A 15,303-nucleotide genomic window follows, 5' to 3' on the forward strand; every position below is an offset into this window, starting at 1 on the left:
TGTTCGCGCAGTGGCGAGTGTGCTGTGTTCATCCGTCTCCCAGTCACGATCTCGTGCGGGGACAAATGGTGGTCTTTGCTTGGCTGATTCCTTAATTCGAATAGCGCAAGGGGTAGGCAGTAAATCCAATTCTTTTTTAAGGAGAAGCATAGTTTTGATAACCTGCCCTTCAACAGTCCGTTCATCTTTTCTACTACGCCATTACTTTGAGGATGATAAATTGAACATAATTTATGTTTTATTCCCAACAATGTAGTTACTTCCTTAAAAAGTTCATTCACAAAATGAGTGCCGTTGTCTGAGCGAATCACGTCACAAATTCCCCAGCGCGGGAACACTTCCCTTACTAGGAACTTGGCGGCGCTCTTGGCATCGGGTCGTGTGCAGGGTCCTGCTTCCACCCACCTCGAAAATGGGCACACAACCACGATCATGTACCGTGCGCCATTACATCTTTCCCCCATATCTGCATAATCTATATGCAGTTCTTTGAATGGGCCAATGGGTTTAGGTATTGTACCCCGGAGAGTGCGTAATGTCATTCCTGAATTGTATATTTGGCATGTTGTACATTCCATTGCCAATCGAGACACATGCTCCTGGAGACAGGGCACGAACCATTCTTCCTGTATTTCTGCTGCGATGTGCTGTTTGGTGTTATGTGCAGGGAAGTGTAGCTGTTGAAATGCAATTTCTAATAGCTGGATTGGCATTACCACTTTCCCCGAGTTATTTTGCCGCCACAGCAGGTCTGTTCCTGACTTGCTGCACCCTCGTTTTGTCCACATTAATTTTTCCTCTGCACTGGCTCCTTCCTGTAACTCTATTATTTGTGATATGGGCATCATATTATATCCTTCTGGGGGCTCTTCGCTCCTCTTGTTCTTAAGCATGTACTCACCTGTGTCATTTTTCTGAAAATAGGAAGCCTCCTTGGCGGCAGCGTCCGCTGCCGCGTTCCCTAAAGACACAACATCTGTGTTGGATGTATGTGCTTGGCACTTTACTATTGCTACTGCTGTAGGGTTTTGCAGGGCCTCAATTAACTCTTTCAACAATTCTGCATGCTGTACTGGCGTTCCGTCTGCCCGCCTAAATCCCCTACGCCCCCATCTTGCTAGGCCTCCATGTACTGTCGTTGTCATGTAAGCTGAGTCCGTGTATATTGTCACTGCACAACCCTTTGCTGCATGTAGTGCTTCTATGAGCGCAATCAGTTCTGCTGCCTGTGCGGAGTAATGTGATGGGAGACGGTATTGTACCAGTGTTTCATACTCACCGTCTTCTAACCTCACCACTGCCATGCCAACGTGTTTTTCTCCCGTGTCCACGTCAATTGATGCGGACCCATCCACAAAGTACACTTCCCCCTCGCTTAGAGCGTTCTCACACACCACTGTCTCCTCTCCTCTTTCTCCTGTGTAGGTTGCGCAATCGTGGTTCTGCATGTCTTCGAGCGTGCACGCTTCTGTAATGAATGTGGCGGGGTTCACTGTCTTGCATCTCACTATATGGATGTTGGCACTGGACAGTATAATCTCGTAGGCTGTCACCCGCTGTGTGGTCAGTGTGCTTTTTGATCTTTCTAATATTGCAAATAATGAATGTTCCACAAACAATGTCACCGGGCAACCCATTACTATGGTGGCACTTTTCTCAATCGCGAACGCAGCTGCAGCGAGTGATTGCTCGCACGCGAAATGGCCCTGCATCACGGCATCTAAAGTGCCACTATAGTAAGCCAATGGCTTGTGTCCTAAGGACGTTTTTTGTGTCAGGACTGCTGTCATCAGTGTTTCTTTGCAGTGTGAGAATAGGTAAAACTCGCGTCCATAATCAGGGTTTGCGAGTACTGGGGCGCTTGAAATCAACTCTTTTAGTGTTTGGAAAGAGGAACTCATCTCTTCCGTCCATTCCATCTTCCTGTTCTCCTGTTGGGCCACCTTTAACGCTTGTAATAGGGGCCTGGTGTATGCCGCATAATCTAATATCCATGCTCGGCAGTAATTGCACATTCCCAAAAATTTCTGCATATCTTTTACTGTTGTGGGTTCACCCACTGATCTTATGGCTTCTACTCTGTCTGGTATTATTCTTTTCCCATCTTTTGAAATCAACTGTCCTAGGTACAGGACCTCTGTCAGGCAGTATTGTAGCTTTCCCTTGTCCACTTTGTACCCCTTGTTGGCCAGCAAAGTCAATAATGTTATGGAATCTGTTCTGCATTTCTCTTCGTTTTGTGCGCAGACTAGTAAATCGTCTACGTACTGAATAATGGTGCTCTCAACTGATAGGTTTCCTAGGTCTTCATGTAATACGCGATTGAAGATGCTCGGGCTCTCGCAGTAACCCTGTGGTAACCTGCAATGTTCATATCTTTTACCCCCCAGTGTGAAGGCGGTAAGGTATCTACTCTCTTCAGCCAGGGGTATGGAGAAAAATGCGTTTTTCAAATCTACTACTGTGAAATGTGATGCCTCTTTCGGGATGCTGCATAGTATTGATGCCGGGTTAGGGACTAGAGGGAACTCCTTCTGTATTACATCATTGAGGGGGCGTAAGTCCTGTATCATCCTCCAAAACCCCCCTTTTGCTTTTTTGATTGGATAAATACAAGTGTTACATGGGGAGTTTGAAGGCACTATTATCCCTTGTGCTAGTAGGGCATTTATTGTCTCTTTTATCCCTTCTTCAGCTTCACGAGACAAAGGATACTGTTTAACTTGTGGTAAAATTGCTCCTTGCTTTAGCTTTATTACCACAGGCTGTACTCCATGCAACAGTCCCACATCATGGGGGCCTGTTGTCCATAGGTTGTTTGGTACGAGCCTCATGTCATCATCAAAAAAGGACGGTGGTGCTCCTACCACTGTCATCAATTGGACGGGGGTCTCCCTTGCTTGTATTAAAATGTCACAGGGCATCGCTATTTCCATTACTATCTCACCATCCCCTTCCGTGTCTGAAAAGAGATCCTCATATGTTACCTCTCGTAGGGCGATGTTGGCGTTTGTGCACAGCACTGTGCGCCACTCACACCCTTCCTCGTCCACTCCAATCACAGCGATCCTTTTCGCTGACACTTGTACAGCGTGCAAGTCTAATGATACCACTGATCCTGGTGCTGTGTTGGGACACACTATGGGGCGGAAGAGGAACTCCGCCGGAATCCTCCAGTCCATGCTTCTTAGCTCGGGAATTATGAGGGCCAGAGTCTTCAGCCCTTTGATAAACATTTCCTCATTTTGTGGCAGCCCTCACCTGGGGAAGAAACGCAGGCGAGAGGGGTCTCCTGGACCAGTCCTCCCCTACAATAGCTAACTGTAGTGTAGGGTGCTTCCGCGATGCAGGGTGCTTGTGTGCACGGTAAGGTCTCATTCCGGTAAGTGGGAGTAGTTTTTTCGTCCCGATTTGTGATTTCGGTCATTCACCTCCGGGGTGTGGGTATTCGCCCTGAGCTAGGTTGTTGTCTTCTAGCCACATGTTGGCGGCTGCTGGTGATTCCAGGAAAATTGACCAGCCCTTGAAGATAATCTTTAGCCTGGATGGGTAAAGGAGCATATATTTTAAGTTCAGGTGCCGCAGCCTGGCCTTGATTGGGATAAATGAATTTCTCTCCCTCTGTACCTTCGGAGTGTAATCTGGGTAAATGGAGATCTTTGAGTTGCCTCGCTCTATTGGGCCATTTTCTCTGGAATGTCTCAGGACAACTTCCCTGTCTTGGAAGTTAAGTATTTTGGCGATTATAGGGCGGGGGTGGGATCGTGGAGGGGGTTTCTTTTGAAGGGATCTGTGTGCCCGTTCGACGGCGAAGGCTTGCGTGAGTTTTTCGGGACCTATTTCTTGTTGCAGTAGGGTTTCTATATATGCAGTGGGGTCCGGGCCCTCTGCGCCTTCGGGGATACCCAGTACTCTAATGTTGCCTCTTCTTGCGCGCCCCTCTGCATCTTCAGCCCTCGCCTCGAGGAAAGCAACCTTCCTTTCTAGGTCTGCCACTTTGGCTTTCAGTTCAATCGTGTTTTCAGTTGTTTCTTTTATGTTTGCTTCGGTGACGGTGACCCTTTCTGTTAGGTTCCTGGCATCCTGCCGCACAAGTTGGATATCCGAGTGAAATTCGTCTATCTTGGAGTCGATGAACGAGCGTAGGGAAGCTATAGATTCCAAGACTTGCGCTTGGCTCTCAGGGGGGTTTGCGTTTCCCGATTGAGCGGGTCCAGGGGTAGAGGGGCGCGGCTCAGCCATTTTCATGGGCTTCGTGGATACGTAGTTATCCATTGTGATAGGTTTTGTCTTGTTTCTAGAGGACATGCTTGTTCTGTGGGTCTGCGGTGCTGAGATGAGGTGGGCTTCAGTCGTTACTGCCCCGTGCTTTATTTATGCCCCTAAGGCTTTTTAGTGATGGTGCCCGCTGGTGTATCGGGCTACAATGGCCCGCTGAGTCGGAGCCAGGGCTTAGTTAGTGCTCCCACTGGGGCGCTTCCTTCTTTTGGGTAGGGGGGCTGGGATTGCCTGTCTCCAATTAGGAGTTGGGTAGTCTTCACAGGGCAGGAGCGGGGGATGATGTAGTCTATGGGGAGTCGATTGTCATTGGGGTTAGAGCCGGGGGAACAGCTAATGCCGCCTCCGTGGTGTGTATGCAGGGCCCCCCGGTCTCCTTACCCCAAATGGAGCTGTTCTCCGCCGCAGGTGCTCCGGCGCAGTCCCCAGGCGAAGGAGGAGGATCAGCTGCCCTTCGTGCTGGCTCGCCGTTATGGCGTTGCACAGTTGGTGGAGAGGCGGGGGCGTATGGGGCCTCCTGCACCTCCCTCCGGCGCTGAAGTGTCTCCGGAGCTCGAGGGATCAGGCTCGTCTCCCGCCAGCGACCTTCGCTGTGGAGCTCAGGCAGGTGCGGGAAGTGTCTGTGGAGCCGCGGCTGCAGTCTGGTCGCAGTTCGGGATCCGGCCCCTCCTCCGCCTGCCGGTACCCCGTGGCGAGCGGCGGAGTCTTGGGTGGTGTTGTTGGGGCCTCGGGCGTTTCTTCCCCAGGCCCAGAGCAGTGTTCAATGTATTCTGCCTCCTCTTGTAGTCGGTCGGGCTTGCGACGGTCTCCGGTGGGGAAAGAGGGGGTTTCAGCTGGATCTGGAGTCCACCGTCTTGAACCCCGGCGAGGCGGGAGGGTATCTCGTAGGGGTGTATGGGGCCTCCTGCACCCCCCTCCGGTGCTGTAGTGTATCCGGAGCCTTCAGGAATCAGGCTCGTCTTCCGCCAGCGACTTTCGCTGTGGAGCACAGGCGGGCTTGGGGAGTGTCTGTGGAGCCGCGGCTGCAGCCCGGTCGCAGTTCAGGGTCTGACCCCTCCTCCGCTCGCCGGGACTCCGTAACGGGCGGCGGAGTCTTGGGTGTTGTTGTTGGGGCCTTGGGCGCTTCTCTTCCAGGACCGGGGCAATGTTCGTTGCCTCCTGCTTCCTCTCCTGGTTGGTCGCGCTTGCGACGGTCTTCGGTAGGGAATGAGGCAGCTTCAGAGTTGTTTGGAGTCCGCCATCTTGGATCACCGGGGAAGGCGGAGGGGGGGAGGGTGTCTGGCGGAGGATATCTCACGGTTCCCAGGAGCGATTCTTCTCGGGATAGCCGTCAGTTAGTCGGCAAAGGGTTCAGCCGACTGCTGGATGATTTTGCCGGTTGCGGGTTCCCTGCTCGCGGTCAATAAGGATCGTATTACGGCGTCTCGGCCAGAGCTCGGCGCGTTAGCCTCCTGCCACCTTGAGCTCCAGGCCACGCCCCCCCATTGCAGCACTCATGACTAATCATTCCTGGGGGCAATTTGAGACTCGTACACATTGGGAGCCCTTCGGAGTGGCCACACTAGGTGACCTGATCCAAGAACGAGAGGTTTTAATGTTCTCGGACCTCTGCAACGCCACGGGCCTCCCGGCGCGGCAATTTCTGTTGCACAGAGTGGTCATACAGGCCTTGAATAGCAGATTGCCGGTCGCAGTCGACCAGACTGAGGAGGACGAATGCATCGAAATGATACTGAACGCTGCTGAAGGGGGCCACGAAACCTCACGTATCGATTGAGGCCGTACTGTGGGCCACCACCAAGGTCGACCTCAAATGCCGGAACAAATGGGAGACTGAATTAAACCTTGTTTTTGAAGACAAAGATTGGGGTGATATGACCCACTACCACAAAACAATCTCTCGAAACGTCCACTTGCAGCTCATCCAACTATATATTATGAACAGAGCGTACCTCACCCCGGACGCTATATCAAAATTCACCGGCACTGGCACCCAATTATGTCCCAAATGCAGGGAACCCAAGGTTGGAATGACCCATACGTTCTGATGATGCCCAGTGATTAGAGAGTTCTGGTCACAAGTGGAAGAAAGAGTGGCCGGGGCAGACATTGAAATTGAAGTGGGAGCGAACCCGCAGCAGGAAGAATAAACCCCTAAATAAGCTCAGAGACTTTATATATATAACGGCCAAAAGACGCATAGCTATGGGGTGGAAAAGCCCCAGAGGCCCGCTTATGCTCCTATGGTGGGGAGATCTTTCGAAGTGGATAACAGCTGAGACAGCGGCATTGGAGACGGCAATCCAAGTGCAGAGACTAGACTCTAGTGAGGAGCTACACCGTTGGGTGGCCCTAACAGTACCCTCGCTCCATCCTGAGTCGCAGGAGGGCGAGCCAGTCAGGGAAGGCGACCCAGGCCCGGGCACGGACTCGAGGGGAACAATGAACTAACCGTGGTCTTGGAGGGTGGGGGAGCGGGGAAGTTGCGGGCTTTATTATTGATCTGCTTGATCTATTGCCATTGATGCCAGTTCTGCTATTTTATGTTATGAAACTAATAAAATATATTGAACAAAAAAAAAACAATGCAAAAAGGAGACGAGCGGAATGTACCAGCAGTCTTCCAGAGGTTCATGGCCCATCTCTTCATGGACTTCCTCCTTCACTCCATGATCGTTTATTAGATTATATTTTGATTTTTTCCAAAGAACCCCAAGACACCACTATCATGTTTGCGAGGTCAAACAGAGTTTACAAGACCCCCAGTTACTCTCCAAGTCTGATAAGTGTCTCTTTGATGTATCATCCATTTCATATCTCGTATATATTCTATTGGATGAAGGTGTTGCCTTCTATTGGACCCAAGAAAGAGTCTATCTATAGTAGAGTGGAAGGTTTCCAGATCTGTTAAGGAGATTCAACGATTGTTGGTTGTGGCACATTTTTATCATAAATTCGTCCATGGATTTTCTTGATTAGTTTTGCCTCTGAATTGCTTATTAAAGAAAGATACTCTGTTACACTGTACAACCAAGATGGGGACACATTTAACCAGGGCAACCTGAGCCTTTGTTACACCCCAATGGTGGGAAAAGAATGCCACACCCATGACTCTCTTCGGGTGCTGGAGGTAGGAACTTCCTCTAACTCAACTTCCTGGTTCTCTTGATCCTTCTCTGCATCATCGTGCCTGTTTTCCTGTCCAGGCCCTCCAGCTGGTGGTGGTGGCCCCTGGGAAGGAGGAATGGCCATCCAAGATGCCATTTTAGATATGAAATAAGGTTTTCCATCAGGTATCTCTCCTGGATTGCTCTTTCCTGGATAGCTTAATTGAGAATGACTAAAAGTAATGGGTGGGGATTCCAAAATGGCGGCTGGCGGAGACGGACGTGAGTGAGCTGCCACGTCCGCAGCAGGCCGCATAATTAGCAGAAAAGAGAAGCTAGATGAGTACTGGATAGCAGTCAGGAAGCTTGTTTAGCGGTGGTGCATTTTCAGAATATCAAGAATTTAATGCGGTGACCGAGACGAGCGTGGCTGGTGAGGAGAGCTGAGCGAAGGCAGGAATCACTCCACACACACTAACAGTAGCTAAGGTGGAAGGAAAGGGGGATCCGATGAGAGGCGATTGGGGCTGCAAGGGCAAGTGGAGCGCAGATCGGGCAGGACAGTCAATACAGGACTGGGTCACAGAAGAGGGCTGGCAGAGCAAGAAAAGCAACGCTGCGACCAGGGAGGAGGGTCTGAATATGCCGGAACAGATTCACAGGAGTAGTGGTGGAGCAGAGGATTTAACAAGCAGAAACAAAAGTGAGGTAAACTTCAACCTAGTGCCCCCATGAGTCCCCCCGGGGGCCTCTAAAACTAAAGAAAAAGGAGGAGGTGGGGCATGCTGCAATTCTGACTACCTCCCTGGAAATGGGCACTCCACTCCACCCATCCTGAGAGGACCTTGGAAGCAGCTGGGCACAAGGTGGTGGAATGGCTACAATTTTTGGAGACTTCCCACAGCACATGACGTGACACCCCTGGATGCAGGGATCAGGTGATGGTGCATATAGACAAGGGATACATAGATATAAAGAGTGAGGGCGAGTCAGGATAAACTATAAAGTACAATCTCCTTTACTACTAGTCTAGGCATTGGAAGGAGACAGGCCAGGGGGGTATATATAACTCTGCACCCCTATCTATTAGTGCACATTGGAACATGGTGAAAAAGAGTAAAAAGGTACACAGAAGAGTGTACATTTTCGATTTTCTTGGATACAGTGACTAGCAGGAAATATGTCGCTCAAGCTTATATAATAGCTCCCAATGTCCAAAGTCAAGGGGAACGTTTAACAAGCACAATTGAGTATGGTCACATGAGAGCCCAAAAAGAAAGCAACATTAAATCCTGATAGTCAAGAAACCACAAGGTTTTAAAGTGACTGCTACTTCAATTCTCATTTAATACGTCAGCAGCAAGTGTTACATACACATTTAGATAAACAAAGGATGCTCAACGAAAAACATCAATACAAAACATGGCATGATACATAAATAACATGACCCAAATAGTCATTTTGGGTTTAAATTTCCAACAATAACACAATCTGTGTTCCCTATTAGGGATTGAGACCAGAGTACTGAACGTGTGATTGAGGTACAAATTTGACAAGTGTGTAGAAAATGTACAGTGGTGAAGTGTTTACAACACAAGCGATATGGGTCAACACAACTGTGTTTCGGCCTCGGAGCTATCTTTGGGTAGCTGTTGGTGGGACGGCCTTCATCAGGACTGAAAACGCGGTGCACTTGAAGGATCCTATGTTATCTGTCAAAATGAATAGACCGAGAAGGTAATCAGGACAATGTAAGGGATAGTGCTCAATTTAATTGATTCTAAGGCAATAAATGCATAACTTTATTATCTCTAGGGCAGAGATCAAAGGATTGCGGGTCTTACCGTAATCGTCAGCATGGTGGCAAAAGTTCTGGGGGTTCTCGTTGTCAGCGAGGAGCCGGAGGTAAATTCCATATAAAATATGACTGGTCTGTGAATAATGACCATAAAGTACAGAATTAATTGCAAATACTGTATATCCATAATTGAGAGAGCAGGCGCTTGGGAGACCAATGTGCTTACCACCCGGAGCCTGTATGCCAAAATGTCCCAGAGGGGTTAATGAACTGGATGAAAATTTGCCCTGGGGAAAGGAATCACCAGGGCATGGGTCAATAAATCAGACCAAATTGGGCTGTGGGAAGGAGAAAGTAGGCATTGGTCCACTAACTACCATTCTCACATACCAATGGGGGTTACTATGAGTGCGCTTGCAGTTGAAAGTTAGAACTTGTGCAACCTACACAGCTGTCTATTGTGAGACAGTTAGTTCAAATACAGAGAAAGCAGCATGCCGTTTGGTGTGGCCTCACCACCAAATGTGCTGTATTAGTATACATGCATCATAGTGTGCAAAACTCATTCCCTGGGCTACAAGAGCTCACAAGGATATGTAGAGACTTGCAGGGCAGCTGTTTTAGTGGAGGGGCTGGCGCAATTAAATCACTATTAAGGCCCCTCTCTGACTAACTTCAGGAAGCCTGCTGTAGCGTGAGCTAAAATCAATTACCGTGTGTCATTCATACAGCATAGATCCGCCCTCCGGGAGGATCGGAGCCTCTCTGCAGTGCTCCATGGGGCCGGCAGCGTGTGGTTGCCATGGCAATGAGTTGTATTTATGGCGGTGGCCATTTTGTTTTGTCTACGTGGAAGGCAATCGAAATAACATGTGTTAACCCTATCAAAAGAGGATTTCTGGGTACTTTGCAGCCTCCTTAAAAAATAGGTGCCTTAAAGATGTAATATCCTTAAATGTGGTTAAAGAAAAACCGGTTGTTAGAATGGTTGTCATGGCAACCAGACATACGAGAGTGAGTCGATAAAACATCACGCTTTCATTAGGTGATGGTTCATCTTCGTGGCTTGTTCAAGAGACAAGGAGAAACACTGGTATCTCATTTGAGTGAATTGCGTATGGAGATAGCCAGAGTGTAAATGATCAACCGGTTAATGGGGAAATAGTAAGAGCGCCAAAATGGCAATTACTCCGAGTGCACCCGCATATTGGAGCAGTTCACATGTGTCGAGTAGTGTACAGGATGTGCAACAGTGATCCCCTTCTACAATTAGAAATTGCACATAATGTTATTGGATGTCAAATTTGAATCTGTGATTCCATATAAACGTGCTGATACCATGGATAACCAGTTGTATATTGTTCATTTTGTACAGATTATTTCAATTCAGAAAATGCACACAACATGGTTAGCAGATCTCCTCTAGGGTCGTATTTCCATAATGACGTGCTAGTACCATTCACTATAGGTTATAGATTGGTCATTTTGTAGATATCCAAACTAAAACAAATGAAAACCATAGTGACATGAGATTATGAAAATGGCAGTCTGGATTGCAGAATGCACAAAATGTAGAGATCACGCTTAATGTTGAATATATTGCTTCTGGGTGTGCTGTCATATGTTCACTGTGAGTCCTTCAACGAAAAAGTACAGAATCACAGGAAATGCTTCCATTCAATGGTAATGTTAAGTCTGTCTGTGACAGTGTTTAGTCTGTGGACCCTTTTCTGGTCAAGTTGGGTTAGGGCTCTGTCAGGATCTACACCCCTTTTAGTGGAGGAAAGGTTTTGTAGGACAAACCATTTGAGGTCCATGTTGGTGTGGTTTTTGCGGATGTAATGCCCGACCAGAGGTTTGTCAGGTACTTTGTTTTTAATGCACAATCTATGCTCGGAGATGCGTGTCTTTATAGCCCTCATGGTTTTGCCCACATACAGTAAGCCACATTGGCATTCAATGACATAGATCACTTGTTTCGTATTACAATTGGTGTGGTCCTTCAGAATCCATGTAATGTTTTATATTTTAAAACCTTCTTGTTTTCAGTGAACTGACATGCTAGGCACTGTCCCCATCTAAAATGGCCTTGTACTGGTGGAAGATACCACAGTGTTGTTTGATATTTCACAGGTTCGATAAAAGTGTGCACAAGGGATTACTTCAGATTTAGATTCTCCTTGAAGGCGAAAAGTGGTGTTTTAATCAGGGTCCCGGTGTTCTTTATGAGGTGCCAAGGTTGTTTAATGGTTTAAGTGGTGACGCATACAAGTCTTTCTAGGTCTTTTTTGACTTTCTTGGTAAGACAGATGGTCCGGTCGGTGTTTGCAGCACGTTTCTTTGCATTTTTTTTATCACTTTCGTCGGGTATCCTCGGTGTATAGACGTTGTTGTAGGTCGATAGCATGTTTGTTGTAAGTCTCAGGGTCAGTGCAGTTTCTTCTCACACTTAGCAATTGGGCATAGGGTAGATTGTATTTAAGGCTTTCTGGGTGGTAGCTTTCGAAATGCAGAAGTGTGTTACGATCTGGCGGCTTGCGGTAAAGTTCCGTTTTCAATATGTTGCCAGATTTGATAAATATGCAGATACAGAAAGTCAGTGCAATGGAAATCCCATTTCATCGTGAAGCGTATGTGTTGGTTGCATTGGTTCAACCATTGTTGGAAGGCGGTCAAATCTTGTGGGTTCCCATGCCAAATCATGAGGACGTTGTCGATATATTGTTTCCATATAATAATGTTGTCTTTGTATGGATTGAATTGGGACGTGATGTAATCAGTTTCGTACTGTGTCATGTAGAGATTAGCTATGTCAGAGGCAAAAGTGGCCCCCATGCTGACCCCTTTGATCTGTCTATATAGTTGGTCGCGGAACAGGAAAAAGTTTTCCGACATCGCAAGTCTCACACATTCCAGTATAAAACTGTTTGGAGTAGAGATGGTGTCTTGTCTCTTGTCAAGTACTGTTTTCAGGACTTCTAGACCCTCTAATTGGGGTATAGAGGTATAAAGGACCTCCTCATCCATTATGACTAGTATATAGTCTTGTTCCATAATGACACTGTCCAGCAAGAGTTTTGGTGTCGGTGCTGTGCTGGAGAAAAGAGGCAATCTGATTGACGAATGGTTTCAAGAAAAAGTCAGTGTACAAGGACAGTGTTTCAAAAATGGAGTCACAAGCTGACACAATGGGTCGTCCAGGTGGTTTCTCAGCATTTATTTGCACCTTGGGCAGGATGTAGAACGTTGGTGTTCGTGGGTGTGATTTGTTTAGGAAGAAATATTCTTCGTCACAGATCCTGGAGTGACCACGAGCATGGTGCGTCAGGCTTCTGATCTCCTCTTGTAAATCTTTGGTTGGAGCTCGGGGTAGAGGTAATTTTGTGTCCGTATCACTCAAAAGGCGTAAGCATTCTCTGTCATAGTCTTCTGTGTTGAGAATGACAACCCCCCTGCCCTTGTCGGCCGGCTTGATGATGATAGTCAAGTTGTTCTACAAAACTGTTAGGGCCGTCCTTTCTTCGGGTGATAGATTGTCTGGGTAAAAGTTTTTGTTCTTCATCCCCAAGATGATGGTTTTCGTGACAATCTTTTCAAAAGTCTCAAATTCAAGACCCGTGAAGTCAAGGGGAAGGCAGCAGTGGTGGGGCAGAAACCCCCAACGAAAAACAAGGATAGCAGTAACAAAAAACTGTGGGGGACAGAGACATCACCTCCGGTGATAAGAGGCGATGAGGATCAGAATACACCAGCGCCGTCGATTCCAGGAATAGATGCTATGGCAATGTGCAAGGAAGATCTGCAGCAGTGCTTTAAAGAATTCCAGGAGCAATTTATGATAACCGTTCAGTCCCAATTTGCTCAATTGAAAGCTGAAATGAGACAATCTTTGCAGGAGCTGAAGACTGATCTGGCAAAGTTGGAAGAGAGGGTCCATATGACTGAGAGAGTATTACAGGATATAGCGGAAGATTCGAGCAAAAATGATAAGACACTGGAACATCTCTCGTGACTCACACAATTTGGAAATACAGTGCAAGGATTTAGAAAATCGATCATAGAGGATAAAGACTTTTCGGCCACAATACAGCATATATTTGTGGACCTTCTTTCAGGGGACAAAGAAGAGATGGTTCATTTGGATCGAGTACACAGAGTTGGCCCAAGAAGATCGGATCCGGGAGCGTGACCAAGAGACGTGCTGACAGCATTTACATTATTTAGCCAAATACAATGAATACTAAAGGCAGTGCGAACCTCAGGCCCGATTAAGGTTAATGGCAGTGAAGTTCAGCTATTTCAGGATTTGGCTCAGATGACACTCCAAAAGAGAAGGGCCATGGGTCCTGTGGTGAAATATTTGGTCCAGAAACAAATCAGGTATAAATTGACGTTTCCATTTGGGCTGCTCTTCACATGGTAGGGCAGGCTGCATAGGATTATGATATGTGAAGAGGGTCAGCATATTCTGCATTTACAGGAGGAGGATATTGGAGTTCAGGACAACATCGGACCATCTGATAAACTGGACAGGCGGGGCAGGAAGCTTGGGGATGGAAGATGGTGATGAGCAAGGGAAAGCCATGAATACCTGTCCTTCCCGAAAATAGAAGCAGACCGTTAGGCACAGAGCTATTGAAAGGGATTGGTTATTTGGAATATGAGACATCCCAGAAGAGAACTTTGAGACTTTTACAGAAAAAAGAAATTCATGTATCAAGTAAGAATGCGGCCCCAGGGGCAACAGCGTGGTGGTCTGAGGGTTGGAATCCAAGAGGGGGCTTTAGGACTCCCCATGACAGGTCTCTGGGCTAGGTAGGCCCTCCTCAGGGAAGGTTAGGAATGGGAAGATAGAGAGGGACGGTTGTAGAGTGTTGGGGTTAATTTAGGGGACTTACTAAGAGGGATGAAGGGGATAGAGGGGTGGGTGGGATCTGCCGGAAGGAGGAAGTGAAGACGAGTTTATTTGCAACTAGATGGAAAATGTGTACTACTAAAATGCAATGCCAATAGTTAAAGTCTTGTCTTACAATGTGAGAGGCATGAACACACCAATCAACTGGAAGAAGTTAGAGAGATACGTGAAAGGAGAGAATCCTGATCTTCTCTTGTATAAGGAGGCACATACGGAAAATGGCTAAAGGGAAACTCAAGCTTAAAGGTTACTTTAACCTATATCAGGCTAATGCAGCAGACAAAACGGCAGGGGTGTTAATTACTATAAGTGATAGAATAAGGGTACAAGTCCGGGACATTAGGATGGATGCAGAGGGGAGATCAGTTTTCCTCAATATAACATTTAGGCCCCTGACTTACACATTGGCAAATCTATATGCTCCCAATAAGGGACAATACGGATTCTTAAGAGGGGTGCCCTCACAATTGGAGAGATTTGCGATAGGGGAAATAATATTAGCAGGAGACTTTAATATGGTATGGGCCCCCCAGATAGATAGGAGCTCGGGAGCCGCTCATTATATAAAGATGCCATATAAAGCTCTGAAGCATCAAATCACTACATTAGCCCTACATGATAATTGGCGAGAGTTAAAAGGACAAGACAAGGGTTATACGTTTTACTCCCATGTACATTTATCCCAGTACAGACTAGATTATATATGGGTATCCACGCGTTTTTTGGGGAGGGTCAAACAGATGTAACAGGGAGTTATCTCTCTGTCTGATCACGCTCCATTGCTAATGAAGATAGAGCTGGGGAACATAGTGGGGGACCTATGGAGGTGGAAAATTCCAATGGACATTATACAAGTTCCTGTTTTAGCAGGAATATGAAAGGATACAACTGAGACAGATTTAGTTGAGAATGAGACCCAGGAAATGGTTCAGGAAGTGGTGTGGGGATACCTTCAAGGCAGTAATGAGAGGGAATCTTGTAGCAATGAAAGCGGCAAGGGATGAACAAAGAAGGTTACAAGAAGCAGAGCTAGTGAATAAAGTGAAAGATACAGGAGGAAATGAAGAAGGGCTCAAATAGGATGCCGCAGAGGGCACTAAAACATGCACAGGACCACTTTGAGGTGTTCAGAACGAAACAAGCTGAAAATGTTTTACTGTTTACGAGGCAATATTATTATATAAAAGCGAATGAAGCAGATAAGC

The 15,303-nt window shown here is 47.1% G+C and overlaps 1 long non-coding RNA gene across 1 annotated transcript; it reads right to left on the reverse strand.

Annotated features, from left to right (window-relative positions):
* Positions 1-8,707: 8,707 nt before the first annotated feature.
* On the reverse strand, positions 8,708-9,983 carry LOC138498602 (uncharacterized). The gene is made up of 3 exons (XR_011278776.1): positions 9,897-9,983; positions 9,230-9,317; positions 8,708-9,097 (listed from the first exon to the last, which is right to left on the reverse strand). It is a non-coding gene; the product is annotated as an uncharacterized lncRNA (long non-coding RNA).
* Between the last annotated feature and the right edge of the window lie 5,320 nt (positions 9,984-15,303).

The sequence above is a fragment of the Ambystoma mexicanum genome, chromosome 5q (genome assembly GCF_040938575.1).
Source record: "Ambystoma mexicanum isolate Mex_15411 chromosome 5q, UKY_AmexF1_1, whole genome shotgun sequence".
NCBI classification, from domain to species: Eukaryota; Metazoa; Chordata; class Amphibia; order Caudata; family Ambystomatidae; genus Ambystoma; species Ambystoma mexicanum.